Source organism: Geotrypetes seraphini, chromosome 2 (assembly GCF_902459505.1).
Source record: "Geotrypetes seraphini chromosome 2, aGeoSer1.1, whole genome shotgun sequence".
In the NCBI taxonomy this organism is placed as follows: domain Eukaryota; kingdom Metazoa; phylum Chordata; class Amphibia; order Gymnophiona; family Dermophiidae; genus Geotrypetes; species Geotrypetes seraphini.
Window position 1 is genome coordinate 203,676,505 of NC_047085.1, and position 15,957 is coordinate 203,692,461.

Genomic DNA, 15,957 nt, shown 5'->3' on the forward strand with positions numbered 1-15,957 from the left:
TGCAGGACTCGGAAGTGACATCAGAGGGAGAGCCAACACTTGCACGAGTAGCAGGTTGACATTCTGCTCATGCTGGCGAAGAGATAGAGGTAAGGTGGGTGAACATGAAGACGCATGCACATGGCGGGGGAGGTGGGAAGGAATGAAGGAGTGAAGGGGAGATGGGTGCTGGTGCCCTCACCAAGAGGACACCAGGGGCTGACCACCACCCCTGCCCCCCCTTACTATGCCACTGCTATCACTTCCTTTTGAAGGGCATTCTAGACATTGACCACCCTCTCTGTGAAAAGAATTTCCTTACATTGCTCCTAGGTCTTCCACCCCACATCCTTAATTCATGTTCTCTAGCTTTACAGTTTCCCCTTCTCTGGAAAAGAGTTGTTTTGATATTAATACCTTTCAAGTATTTAAACATCTGTATCATATCCCCTCTGTTCCTTCTTTCCTCTAAGGTCAGGTCTTCCAGTTAAAAGCCCACCTCTTCAAGACTGCTTTTAACGCCTCTTACCTTGGATGCTGCATCCTTAACCCTATATGTCATGTCTGTCTGTCCAAATTAGATTGTAAGCTCTTCTGAGCAGGAACCGTGTATTAAACGTCAAAATGTACAGCACTGCGTACGCCTTTCAGCGCTATATAAGTGATAAATAATAGTAGTAGGCAGTCTGTTGGATATGCGAGAAGGAGAGTGATGAGTCAAAGATGACCCCGGGGTTACAAGCTGATGAGACAGAGAAGATAAGACTGTTACCCACCACTAGAGGATGGGGAAGGGGAAAGGCAGGTTTAGGAGGAAAGATAAGGAGTTCTGTCTTGACCATGTTTAATTTTAGATGGCGGCGAGACATCCAGGTAGCAATGTCAGATAGACTGACCGAAACTCAGGCCTGGATTCCCGTAGAAATTTCTGAAGTAGATTTGCAAGTCCAGCATAGAGGAGGTACTGGAACCTGTTGGATGAAATTAGAGCACCCAGAGAAGTGTAGATGGAGAAAAGAAGAGGTCCCAGGACAGATCCCGTATACAATTAATCCGACGATTAAAATACTGGGAGTTGTTATTGATCAACATCTGACCATGAAAAAGCAAATAGATGCTGTGGGACAAAAGGGTTATTATATATTATGGAAGTTGCGTACCATAAAACCATATTTTGAGTTTTCTGCTTTCAAACTTCTAGTTCAATCATTGTTGTTGGGTCTTCTTGACTATTGTAATATAGTCTATTTAATATGCACCAAGAAAGAAATGGCTAGAATTAGAAGGCGAAACACAGATTTGTGTTGGGCAATTGTGCTCAGTTTATGGCAACCAGTGATACAAGCAGTATGAAGAGAACGTCTGTTGGGATTACATTCTCATGAAGTGATGAGTTTGTACAATATTAAGAACTTTTTTGGCCAGTATATGGACAGTATTGCAATGGAGTAGTTTTGAAATGAACTTTTAGTGGGTTGGTTGGGTAGGTTGTGAAGGTTTTCGTAAGTTATTTATGTGTATATTTATATGATATGAAGTATTAACACATGTGTGGGGTGAAAAAATCCTCCTACCCCTCTACTAATATCTCCCCAATGACCCTATCAAGTATCCTACCCCTAATTTCTTCTTCCCTACTAGTATTCCTCAATTTTTTTCTCCCTTCCTCAATATCCCCCTCTGCCTCCACTACTTAACGTTCCATTAATAGTAATTCCCCTGCATCTACTATGTAAGCATCCCCTAAATTGTAACCTCCCGGAAATGCCCAGCTATCCTATACTGTAATCAGCTTAGAACTGTAAGCGTCCACCAAATTGTAACTTCCTGGAAATGTCCAGCTATCTTATACTGTAATCCGCTTAGAATTGCAAGGTACAAGCGGAATAGAAGTCACTAATGTAATGTAATTAATTCAGAATACGGCAGTGAAATTGATTTATAATTTGAAGAAATATGACCATGTGACGCCCTTCTATCACGAGTTGCACTGGCTTCCGGTGGAGGCTCGTGTTTTGTATAAGTTTTGTATATTGTCTTTGTTATAAAGTCATGTATGGTATTGCTCCGATTTATATAACTGACAGATTCCTAATAGCATCTTATAAACATAGAAGAGGATCACATGCTTTGTTTCTTTTTCCATCTGTTAAGGGTTATAAAAGCAAGAAATCTTTGGATCATACATTAGCATTCCAGGCTGCTTCCTACGATAAGGAATTTCGACCTTTGATGAGTAGCGCTTGTTCTTACAAACATTTTATAACTCAATATTAAAAAAAAAAAAAAAAAAAAAAAAAGAACTGAATTGAAAACTTACCTTTTTTCAAAGTACCTAGTGGATTAATTTTTATGTTTCTTATGTCATTTTATTATTAATCTTTTGTTAACCACGTTGAACTTACGGTTACACAGTTTATAAGTACGATGTTATGTTATGTATGCCAACTGATAGCAGAATGGCAGCAGGGGAGGATCCTCCAGAGCTTATACTAAAGGTGCAACAGGAAAGATAGGAAGAAAACCATAAAATAACAGAGCTTTGAAACCAAAATGAAGACAGCGTATCAACAAATAGGCGGTGATCTATGGTATCAAATGCTGCAGATAGATCAAGGAGGATGAGGATGGAGTAGAAGCCCTTGTATTTGACCAGAAGCAGGTCTTTGGAGACTTTAGTATGAGCAGTTCCATAGAGTGAGGGGGGTCGAGGATAGCTCAAGCCGAAAAGAAATCAAGACAATGGTGGTGGACAGTTAGTTCTAGTAGTTTGGATAAGAAGGGGAAAAGGGAGATAGGATGATAATTGGAGGGACAGGTAGGGTCCAGCAATGTTTTTTTCAGGAGCAATGTAACTATGATGTATTTGAAGGTGTTGAGTACGGTCGCAGTGGAGAGCGATAGGTTGAGAATATGGCAGATAGAGGGGATGAAAGTTGATGAAAGTTGGAGACATCGTGATCAGTAGATGGGTGGGAATGGGATCAGAGGAACAGGTAGTGAATTTGGAGGAGAAGGGAAGATGCTCAGTTTCCTTTTCAGTGATTTCTGGGTAGGAGGAAAAGGTGGCAGGGAACGATGGAGGTTCGGTACGGCAGGCTGGAGAAGGGAGAGGTAGAGGCAGGTTGGTCAAGAAATCAAGGTTAATTTTAAGGTCCTTATCATGGAAGTGCTCAGTCATGGTCTGGGGAGAAAGCAAAGGAAGAGCTGGAGGTGAGGGCAGCTTTAGTAGAGAGTTGAGCATAGCAAAAAGACAGCGAGGGTTGCATCCAAGGGAATCAGTCAAATGGATGTAATAGTCTTCTTTTGCAGGCAAGAGTGTAGATTGGAAGGAGATCAGCATGAATTTGAAGTGTAAGAAGCCAGTGTGAGTGCGGGATTTCAGCCAGTGGCATGCCACAGATTGGGCACATGAACGTAAGTGGCAGATTTTGGAGGTCAGTAAGGGATGGGGTTTGGCGCACCTTACAGGGCATGACACAAGAGGAGTGAGGGTGTCCAGAGCAGAGGAGAGAATAGTATTAAAGGAAGAGAGTGCTTCGTTGACAGATTTGCATAACATAGTTCTCGAGATGAGGAGGGGGGGACCTTGGCAGAGAGAGTACTCAGGTTAATAGACCGAAGATTCCTGAAATTATTGGTGAGGATCAGTCGTTTCTGGGGGGCAGGGTGATAGGTCATGAAGGTTTTGAGATCATGGTCAGATAGGGGAAGAGCTGAGGTAGAGAAGTTGGCAATGGAGCAGTTGGAGAAGAGGACAAGATCAACATAGTGGCCTTTTTGGTGTGGAGGGGTGTTGGAAAACAGCTGGAGACTGTAAGAGGATATGAGAGCAAGGATCTTTGAGGTACAGGAATTAGTAGTGCTCTCAGCATGAATGTTAAAATCACCAAGAATGAGGGAAGGTGACGAAGGTTTGAGAAAGACGGAGACCCAGGAATCAAGGTCAGTGAGAAAGGAAGAGAGGGATTTCTCAGGAGGGTCAATAAATGACTGCTATTCTGAGAGGTAGGAGGGGCGAAAAGACAGACTGAGTGGACCTCAAAGGAGGAGAAGCAGTGAGACTAGGGTAGAAGAGGTTGAAAACTACAAGAGGGGGAGAGTAATAACCCAATTCCGCTTCCGTGCCAACTGGGTGAGGCATAAGGGAGCAGTGACACAGGGCAGCAACTGAAGCAGAGTCTTCAGGGTAAAGCCAGGTTTCAGTTAGTGCAAGCAGGTGGAAAGAATGAGAGATAAAGAGATCGTGGACATAAGCAATCTTGTTGGAGATAGAGTGGGCATTCCAGAAGGTGCATGAGAGGGGGAGAGGAACTGAAATAAGATTGGAGATGTTGTGGAGTGATCTGCCTGAGTAGGATGCGAGTTGCCTAGGAGGGCCAAGATTGGGGTTGATATTCCCCAAAGTGAGGAGAAGAGTATGGAGTAGAGTAGGAGAGATGCAACAAATGCGATGTAGATGAGATGTGATTAGACAATATGGGAAGGGTTGAATGAAGGGGGAGAAACTGTTGGAGTTTTAGAGCTGTGAATAAGATGGGTGAAAGAAGGGATAGTGAGATGGTGAATTTACCAAGCGGAACTCCTTCCAACTAAATAAAGTCTTTATTCTTTTAAAAGCACTGTCCCAACAAGGATCCAAGTTTTGGCATATGTAAATGCCTTCCTCAGGGGACACTGGATCAAACAACAGATGGGTTAAAAGAGGTAGGTATGTATCTACATAGATGTCTAGCTCTTAATACACATCAGAGCAACAGGCGCCTCTATTTCAAACAAAGACTACGCTGTTTTCTTGGCACCATTCTAGCAGAAATCTGTTCTTCCAAGCTCTTTTAACCCATCAGTTGTTTAATCCAGTGTCCCCTGAGGAAGGCATTTAGATATGCCAAAACTTGGATCCTTGTTGAGACTGTGCTTTTAAAAGAATAAAGATTTTACTCGGTTGCCTTCTGTACTGTTGCTATTATAAGGCAAGGTTTTCTATGTTCGCTTGTTTGAATTTACAAAGTGGACCATGTGGATTTGATTTGAGGAATTCAGTGGTTTGGGGTGGAAGGGGAGGTCTGGAACAAGAAAAGAAGGTGAAGTGGTGCTATAGACTTGGAAAGGAAAGATACCCGGGATGAGGAGGACATGTAGGTTAAGGATTATTCTGGAGGAAGAGTCAGGTGGTGTAAGGTCTGCAAGTAGCGAGGGTGGTTGTGATAGAGAGGGTACTTTTACTTAGGAGTAATAGGGAGAGGGAATGGGATTTATGTATTATATTTTTGTGGTTCCCTATTCAAAGTGGAGGATTAAGTGACCTGCTGGGATTTGACATCACAACCTTTGGATATTGAAGCAGAGACTAACACTAGAACAAATTAGTTTCTGAGTATTAGGAAAGGGTGAATGGGTAAAAGTCATGAGGGTCAACTGGTGAGCAGTATGCTTGGAGGAGCCTTAATCAGTGATAATATTTACTTGTGTGTAACAACTGGAGGATTGAAGAGGGTGATTATTGGGTATGTAAGTGTAATGTGAACCAGAGGAAGATAAGGTTGGAAAGGGAGGCGGGAGCAGATGCTAAATAGAAGTGGGGACACACTCTGGATAGAACAAGGGAGAGAGAGAAGGTAGATATTGGGGGGGGGGGGAAGAAACAGAGGTGGGAGATGGAGGAAGGGGGGAAGCGAAAGGGAAGATGCTAGAAACCAGAGACTGGTACCAACACAATTAAAAAAAAGTAAATAACCAGACAACAATGGTAGAAAAAAAAAAGAACTTTATTGTTAAACTTTCTTAAACTATGTGGTAGCTATGTTAATAAACATTAATTAGTAAAAACAGAAAATGAAAATAAGGTGTTATCGTTTTATTGGATTAATTTTAATACTTTTTAAACTTTAGAGACCAAAACATCCTTCCTCAGGTCAGGACAGGATACCATAATAGCAGTATACTGTCCTGACCTGAGAAAGGAGATTTTGGTCTCTGAAAGTTAGCTGAAAAACACATTTACCCCCTCTTTTACAAAGGTGTGATAAGCTTTTTAGCGCACGCTAAATATTAGTACGCGCTAAAAGCTAATGTGTGCATATTATCCTATGGATGCGTTAACAGTTAGCACATAAATCCGTGCTAAAACGCTTAGCGCGCCTTTGTAACAGAGAGCCTTAGTTCAATACAATGGTATAATTTTCCATTTTTTGTTGTATTTGCATCTGTTTATTTGTAATGTAGTGGTTGGAATATGTCAGTCTGCTATCATTATATTTTGCATATTATTAGTTTCAAGTTTATTAAAATATTTGATCGCAAAATCCAAATCCAATGCGATTTACATTTAGTTAAAAATTAGGTTAAAAAAACAAACATAACAAGACAATTGGAACTATTTTAACAAAACAAAATGTGAAAAAGGAGTAAAAAAAAATTAAAGGATTAAATACAATTTGTAAACAAATAAAAAGGGGTAGGTAATAAAACAAGAGGTTGGGCAAGGTTACCCACTTAATTTTCGCTTACCAGCACTACTGTAAAGTATCCTAATATAATAGAATATTAAATGATTCAATTAAAAGCGTCCTTAAAAAGCCAGCTTTTTAGAAGACTTTAAAAACTTAAGTAATTTTTCTTATCTTATATTGATCGGGAGCGAGTTCCAAATCTGAGGGGCTGTAACAGAAAAAAAATCGTATCCCTCCTTGAATAGTTCAGGGGGACACACTTTGCTTTTTTTTTCTCTGGGTACAGTTTAATTTTTATTTCTATTATTCTAAACTGGGTGAAGATCTGTGCTCTGCATATTTGAAAGAGATGTGGTTTTCTGTTTGCACTGACTGCATGATTGATCTTTTTAAGGTTTGTTTAGTTTTCCAATAGGTTTATTGATGTTTTAGTGGTCACTGCAGTTGGTTTGGTACTGTCTTTTCTTAGGCGAGTTTCATTAAGTAGAGTAGGTACTATTCATGTCCCTAAAGGGTTTATCATTTTTAGGTTTTGTACCTGAGGCAATGCAGGGTTAGTGACTTGTCCAAGATCTCAAGCAAAATCAGTGTGATTTGAGCCTTGGCTTCCCTAGTTCTCAGCTGGCTGCTCTAACCATGTTTGATAATTAGCAAACTAAAGGCTAATGGAGCTGAAACCTGGTGGCCTCTTGGCAACCTACCCAAAAAATTGCTAGGCAAATAATTTTATTGTGGTAGTGCAGTGTGACATATTGCAATAATAGGGGAAATCAGAATGGAGGGAGGGGGTTTTTCACATCGCTGTATTCCTATTTAAGTTAAGAGGTGATAGGCTCAAGAGTAATATAAGGAAATACTTTTTTATAGAAAGGGTGGTAGATGCGTGGAACTATCTCCCAGAAGAAGTGGTGAAGATAAAGACTGTGTCTGAATTCAAGAAAGCATGGGATAGGCACGTGGGATCAGAGAGGAAGAGATAATGTTTACTGCGGATGGACAGATTGGATGGGCCATTTGGCCTTTAACTGCCATCATGTTTCTAAGTTACTTTTTAATATTGTTTTAAAATGTATACGAGTATAAATATATTTTATGTACAACTTTAAATTTTCTTTCCAGTTAAATAGAAATAGTTTAACTTGGCATAATTTTCAAAAATTGCTCATCTTTGTTCCCCCCTCCCTTCCTACCACCACCACACGCCAGCCCAGTCCAAATCAACTGCTGTACAAAGCACATCATGACTTACACATTGGCTTTCCTGGCTTAGAGGGAACATTGACTGGTATGATGTGTAGAGTCTGAGGGAGGTCACAATTATGTTCTTTATGTCTGTGGTAAAACACGCCAAATCTACATATTATAAAGCCGTGGAAGGGCCTGGGATCCCTCCTGCCCATATTTGAGGGAGGGTGGGGGCTCGCCTTCCGGCAGGAGGGGTTGGGCTCCCTCCTGCCGGTATTGTCTGGAGGGGTGGGGGGTCGCCCCGGCAGGAGGGGTTGGGATCCCTCCTACCGGTATTGTCAGGGTTCGGGGTTGGGTAGATCGCGATTGTGGCAGGCGAGATTGGACATCTCTCCTGCCGCGGTTTGCGGCAGTTCAGGGGGGATCGCGATCGCAGCAAGAGAGATTAGCCATCTCTCCTGCCGCAATTGTTGCGGTGGGGGTGGACAGGTTGCCGGAGCAGTTGAGCTGATTGCGGCCGCCGCAATCAGCTCAACAGTCCCTATTCGGAACTTATACCCGTTTTGACTTGGTCTAAGTCAAAACATATAAGTTCCGACTGGACAATCTGTTAAAGTTTTTGGTTATACTTGCTGTATAACTAAGTCTAGGTCGGCCCACCTCCCGACCTTTCCCTTCCTCTAAAAATTCCTCTTTTCGCTCTAGGCATTTGGAGGCAGTGTAAAGGCCTAAGCTGGTTTTAGATACATCTAAAACCAGCTTTATCGGTACTTGGATGATCTGGCTTTTTCCGATTTAGGCCACTTTTTGAACTTTTTTTTTCATTATTATTATGAGCCCCTTAACATTTATTGTCTGAAAACAAACAGGTCCTCCTGTTGGGAATACAGTTTAGTGGACTTTTTTAATGTAATAAAATATGTTTCTCTGTCTGTTAGCAGAGAGCTCTATTTGTGCTAATCCACCCTGTTTGGCCAGCCTCGGTAGCCAATGTATAATTGGCCTGCAAGACCATATATTGCAAAGTATAGCAGTGATGCCAAAAAAAAAAAACAACATCTGCTGGATCTAGTCCATTATTTCTGTGTTAATTTCTAGCCATGTAAACAAACACAGCTGCCTGTATGGGATCAGTGCTTGGAGAGGTACAACAGTGATGTTTTTGCTGGTGAGCTCAACAGCAGTAAAATAATGTGTAAATATTTGGGCCATTGCTACAAAGGTGCAAAAAGGCAGGCAGTCCTCGGCCTAAGACATGCAATACCAAACCAAATAACTGGAAACAGTGCTGAATTATGCTAACCCCAGAACTTGCATGAGCGTGATCAAGAAAAGACCACCTTCTATCTGTGTAGGATCTGTCTGATCATTAGGCATGACTAGGCTGAGGCCTAGGTCAGCAGCCTCTTCGGGGGGGGGGGGGGAGGCAGCAGAGAACAGCTACAGTCAAAGCTAAACAATAGATTTTGACAGGCATACAAATTCAGAGAGCCATTAGCACATATCTTAGCCTGCATTTTATATGACTGTTGTGTGATGATTATGATATATTAATGGGAAACGATCCGCGAAGGAAGCAGTGGGGCCTTTGGATGACCATGAAATAAAGAGAGTGCTAAAGGAGGACAAAGCCATCGCTGACAAACTGAACACATTTTTTGCATCTGTATTTACCGGAGGATATACACAACATACCGGAAGCTGACAGGCTATACACAGGAAATGAAGACAGGAAACTTGACAGGGTTGACGATCAATCTAAAAGAGGTATGCAGGCAGATTGATAGGCTTAAAAATGATAAATCCCCGGGACTGGATGGCATCCAACTGAGGGTAATCAAGGAACTGAAAGGCGCTATAGCTGAACTGCTTCAACTAATAGCCAATCTGTCGATCAAATCAGGAAGGATTCTGGAAGACTGGAAAGTGGTGAATGTTACGCCGATCTTCAAGAAAGGTTCGAGGGGAGATCCGGAAAACTACAGACCGATGAGTCTGACCTTGGTACCGGGAAAGATGGTAGAGGCGCTGATAAATGAATGCATCATTGATCACCTTGATGGACACAATCTGATGAGGACCAGCTCGCACAGCTTCAGCAAAGGAAGATCTTGCTTGACGAACTTGCTGCACTTCTTCGAGGAAGTAAACAGGCAGATAGACAAGGGTGACCCGGTCGACATTGTATATCTGGATTTTCAGAAGGCGTTCGACAAAGTTCTGCATGAACGACTACTTCAAAAAAATTGCGAGCCATGGAATCAAGGGTGCGTCTGGTAGCACTATAGAAATAATTAATAGTAGTAGTGAAGGTTTAATAGGGGGAATAAAGTTCACCTAGGGCAGGGATGTCCAAAGTTCCTCATCGAGGGCCGCAATCCAGTCAGGTTTTCAAGATTTCCCCAATGAATATGCAAGAGATCTATTAGCATACAATGAAAATAGATGCAAATAGATCTTATGCATATTCATATTCTGTACCAGAGGCAGACTGCCCCCCACCCTTGGTATGGCACTGGTCACTCTCATTTGAGCCTCCTTTTTCCATTTCCCTTTGCAGAAGATGTGACTTCTGGTGTAGAGTTGCACGGGGACAAAAATCAAACTCATCCTCACTGGAATCGAATCCAACCCCGTCTGTCCCCACAAATAATTTCTTCCATCCCCATAAACTTCTGAAGTAATTATTTGATTTAATTATGTTCCTGAATTAGAGGCTCTGTAGAGACCCATTTACAAATACGCAGACACTTTATTAATTTGGAAATATTAATTGGGAAAAACACATACTTTGTAAATGGGTCTCTGCCAGAGCCTCTAATGTAAATATAAAATATAAATATTCCAGCTGATGAGGACCCTCAAACTATGTCAGCTGAATGTGGCCAAAAATCCCTTATACCAAGCAGCAACATCCGTAAGCCACAGATGCTGGCACTTCAGTTTCTCAGGGATGCTGTCAGCAACTGCTACGTTTTGTGGAGGGGAGTTCCAGCCACCTTTGGAGGAAGTTCTCAGCTGGCAGTGCTTGGGGATCCCCACCAGCTAGGGTCAGCAAGTACTTCAACACTGGAGAAATAAAACCAGAAATGCATTTTCTTTTCTGTTGAACACAATACAAAGACATCTGCTACAAATACATTTCCCAAAGCTAATGTATTTCAGTCAATACATTCCCTTTTTAACCTTTGTTGTCTGGAGATTTATTTTTCCATCAAGTTGGCTCCAGTTTCTCTTTTTTTTTCTTCTGCAAATTCTTCAGTTGCTGTACATTAGTTCCTCCTACCATGTTCCAGTATTTTTCCCTCTCTCTTCCCTCCTTCCATTGTACAGCATCCTCACTTCCTTCTGTCCTGGATCAATCTCCCTCTTTTTTCTCTCTCCATCCCTAAACAGCATTTCTTCCTTTTGCTCTTCCACCCTCATATGCAGCATGTCTCCTTTTCTCTCATTGTCCACCATCTCTCTTTCTCTCATTCCCTCCCTTGCTGCAAAGGGAGTGGGGAAAGAGAGAGGGAGCCAGGGTGCATATCTTCCACCCCCTCTACTGTCACATCCAACATTTCTTCCTCTCTCATCCTCCGGATCCTGTACAGTAACTTTTGCCCCTGCCCACAAGCCCCCATGCCCAACATTTCTCCTTTAATCGCCCCTCTCCAGCACCATGCCATATCTCTCCTTCCATTCCCATCCCATTGTGTCCAACATTCCTCCCTCTTGCATCTATTTCCATCTGTCCTATTGTTCCCTCTCCACTATCTAGTGCAACATTTCTTCCTCATGCATCTCTACCTCACTTCTCTCCCACAACCATATTCAATAATTCTCTCTCCCTCCCTTTGCCCAACAATTCTCCTTTTCCTCATGTGCACCATCTCTCCCTCTCATTCAGCCACCCATGCCCAACAATTCTCCCTTTCTATTCTCTCCCCCACCTCAGCACCTTTCCCTCTCTCCATTATGTGTCCCAAGTTTTCCCTCCCTCCTCCTCCATTCTGTATCCCAATGTGTTCCCTTCCTCTCTCCCTCCATTCTGTGACCCAAGTTCATCCGCCTTTTCTCACATGTCCCAATGTGCCCATCCCTCTTTTCTGTGTCCCAAGCTCATGCCCTCCTCCGTGGTATGTACCTGTCTCCTGGCAGCTTCCTCCTCCTTCCTTCCAGGCAGCCACACATGTTTCTTCACAAAGCCTTGTGCAGTGTGTTGGAACCGCTGCTCACAGCTTTGTGAAGAAATACATGTGGCTGCCTGGAAGGGAGGCAGAGGAGGTTACCAGAAGACAGGCACACAACTTGGGAGCGCTGCTATATAAGTCTTGGCGGCCATTTTTACTGCCGAGAAAGAATGGACAGGAGTGAGTGGGAATTGCTTCGGCCCCAACATGCCACTAAACCATTAGGAAATCACAGTAGGCCTGGAAGGGGGGGGGTTACTCTTGCTTCGGAGGAAGGGTTCTCTTGCTTCGGAAGAAGGGACGGAATGATAGCTGATGGCTGGTGGGGATTGGGGTAGGGGCGCAGGTATGTGCTGAAATCTGCTGAATTGGGAGGTTGGCGGTTGTGGAGGGGGAAGATTACCAGGAGAGTGGGAGGTAGGGAACCACAGGGGAGGCAAGGGGAGGAATGGGAGAATATAAACCCTTTGGTTTATATTCAAGTTACCATTTTTCCCCTAAAATGAGGACAAAATGGTATATCAGTTTATACTCGGATAGGTTGATATTCAAGTATATATGGTAATTTGTGATCCCTGGTTCTGTACTTGGTGAGGGTTTGTCAGTGTGATTTTAATGGCATTTGGGGAGACTGGAGGGGATGCAGGGAAGAATTAGGGGGGGGGGGTTATTCCATGTCAAGTGATCAAGGGCTCCCTGCATGACCATCACGGATTTTGATAAAACTTTATGCACAAAGTCCCACATGTATCAAACGAACTTTGGTAAAGTTTTAGTTTCGCCTGTGGAATATTCGTGGAGATATAGCCATTTGTTTGACCCCATACTGCAATGACATACAGTACGACAGTGACATTCTGACAACTTTGAGACACAATATCTCACGAGCTATGTTTCCAAAAAAACTGAAACTTAGCTACCCTGCACAACTTTTGGAGCTCTATTCAGTGCTACCAATAATAATTTTTGTCGAGCACTGAGTGAATGGCTGAATTACAGTAAACTTGGCCAAAAAAAATTAGTGCTCCAAAAAAAGTCAAAGTTTGACATTACTTAGCTCCCACAATAATTGAGTAATAAATGCAAAATTTGGCGCATAATGTCTCAGTACAACGTTGTTTTCAAAAGTACAATTTCAACCTCCAAGCTCTTTCCATTAGTTTACAAATTAAGTGTAAAGTTGCTAATTTGTGTAAAAAGGCCAAAAATAGGGTATTTTCAGCCTGCTTTTACAGAAAAATACCTTTCAGAAACTCTTTCAAATCAGTCTCATTAGAAAGAGCATATTTCAAACCCCCTAGAAAAGTGAGCTTCATTTTTCAACGCAGGTTAACAATGCCCGAAAAAGGGGGACAAAGTTGGGAGATGTCACCATGGCAACGGCCTACATTTCAACTTACAATTATGTCGCTTTTCACACTGTTTTTCCCTGTTTATTTTTACTCAAGCTTTGGGTACAATTATAGTGTTCTTAATTAATGATTATTCCTAACCAGAAATTGAGGTGATAATTTTGTTGCATGCAGATCACAAATTATAACTTGTTTTCTTTTTCAGATCCACATTATTATTAATTCAGTTTAAAATGGATACCAACGAATCGATGCCAACAAAGTGGACTTCACTTCGGCTTGGGAACCATATAAGATACCCAATTTAGGCTTGGGAACCTAGGATAAGACACCCTAATCATTGGCTTTGGAACCAGAAAGATACTAACAAAAGGCTTTGGAACCTTGACAAAGAAACCAAATGCGAGGCTTGGGAACCTGGACGAAGTGGCCCACCCGTGGCTGGTATTGCACAGCTATCGGGCGTGACCCCTATGGCGATGGGGTTGCCAGTTCAAACTCTTGAACTGGTAGTGACAATGTCACCATGGACTAACGCAATAGAGTAGTAGTAATACTACATCAATACAAAACTGTAACTTTAAAAATGACAGAACTATGTTGAAATAGAGGTTGTTGCCGTGGCAACGTCTCCCAACTTTGTCCCCCTTTTTCAGCCATTGTTAACCTGCGTTGAAAAATGAAGTCCACTTTTCTAGGGGGTTTGAAATATGCTCTTTCTAATGAGACTGATTTGAAAGAGTTTCTAAAAGGTATTTTTCTGTAAAAGCAGGCTGAAAATACCCTATTTTTGGCCTTTTTACACAAATTAGCAACTTTACACTTAATTTGTAAACTAATGGAAAGAGCTTGGAGGTTGAAATTGTACTTTTGAAAACAACGTTGTACTGAGACATTATGCGCCAAACTTTGCATTTATTACTCAATTATTGTGGGAGCTAAGTAATGGCAATTTTTTCGGCCAAGTTTACTGTAATTCAGCCATTCACTCAGTGCTCGACAAAAATTATTATTGGTAGCACTGAATAGAGCTCCAAAAGTTGTGCAGGGTAGCTAAGTTTCAGTTTTTTTGGAAACATAGCTCGTGAGATATTGTGTCTCAAAGTTGTCAGAATGTCATCGTCGTACTGTATTTCATTGCGGTATGGGGTCAAACAAATGGCTATATCTCCACGAATATTCCACAGGCGAAACTAAAACTTTACCAAAGTTCGTTTGAGACATGGTGGACTCTGCATATGAAGTTTCATCAAAATCCGTGGTGGTCATGCAGGGCACTTTCCAAGAATCTGATCACTTGACATGGAATGACCCGGGGGTCTTCTTTATTTTCTGCTCTGGGCCCCAGCATGGCTAACACCAGCCCTGACCCTTGCTGTAGCTGGTGGGGATTCCCAACACCTGTCAGCTGAGGACTCTTTTAAAGGTGGCCATAGCAGATGGGAACAGCATCCTTGAGCCACTGACAACTAGGCTTGTACTGTATGGTGTGCCAGTATTGGTGGCTCAAGGAGTTGCTGTTGCCTGTGAAGCTTGGAGGACTTTGGACTGTGGACTTTGGAGGAAGTCCTTAGCTGACAAAGCTTGGGGATCCTCATCAGCTAAATTATTTATATTTTGAGTTGGGAGGTGCTGGGGGAGGGGGAGGCCAGAGAGAAAACTGTGTCTACCCGGCATACAACTGGATAGAAAAATTGAAAAGCACATATAAAACCAACAGAAATTAAAATGGGAAATGTAAAAAGACATATTACATGATACATTAAAAGCTAAAAAAAAACTAATAAGAGACCACATTTAAAATAACTAAAGAATTAAAAAAGTGGATGTTGAAGAAAGCAAAACGCAGTCAAAAACGATATGAAAAAAGACAGAGGAATGTGAATAAAAAAGCCACACGTTAAAGAATGATGCAGGTTAAAAAATGATGATATTGAAAGGAGGTCTAGCATGTAATAAAAAGGTAAAAAAAACCAAACCCAGCATGGTTAAAATAATAACATTCTAAAACAGGGATCTCAAAGTCCCTCCTTGAGGGCCGCAATCCAGTCGGATTTTCAGGATTTCCCCAATGCATTGAAAGCAGTGCATGCAAATAGATCTCATGCATATTCATTGGGGAAATCCTGAAAACCCAACTGGATTGGGGCCCTCAAGGAGGGACTTTGAGACCCCTGTTCTAAAAGTACAACATAATTTTAAACCAAACTCCAGCTGAGGTGTAAAGGAACAGTAAAAACAGATGTCGAAAAACAGCTGCCGTGCCATCCTGTGCCATCCAACCACCTACCATTGGGCATTGCGGGGAGTGCCGAAGTGCTGGGGACTGAGGAGCAATTGAAGCAGGAGCACTTAAAAGAGGAGCAGGAGCAGTTAAAAAAAGTAAGTAAGGCCAGAAGGCAAAGAGGGGCAGAAGACTGAGATGATTTTTTTTCAATAGGGTGGTGGAGATGGAACACAGGGAGTGTGTGTGTGTGTGTGGGGGGGGGGGGTTATTGGACATAGTGATGCGGGGAGGGCTGCTGGTGACAAATGCTGGAAGGCAAAGAGGGGCAGAAGGCCGAGATAATTTTTTTTTCAATAGGGTGGTGAAGATGGAACAGAGGGGGTGGGGGGATATTGGACATAGTGATGCAGGGAGTGCTGCTGGATACAAATGAGAAGTTCAACAAGGGGGACAAGAAATGCTGGAAGGCAGTGAGTGGGAGGGGGCACAAACTCAGGACATAGGAAGGAGGGAATAGAAAGGGACAAAGGGTGCTGTTTGGTGGTCAGTAGAGCGTGAGCCGCGGTCCCGGTCTTTGCCGAGGTGAG

At 42.4% G+C, this 15,957-nt stretch overlaps 1 protein-coding gene across 1 annotated transcript in view; it reads right to left on the minus strand.

The window, feature by feature from the left end:
• BMP6 (bone morphogenetic protein 6) overlaps positions 1 to 15,957 on the minus strand; it is a 261,123-nt gene that overhangs the window by 156,927 nt on the left and 88,239 nt on the right. The gene's annotated exons all lie outside the window — the stretch shown is intronic.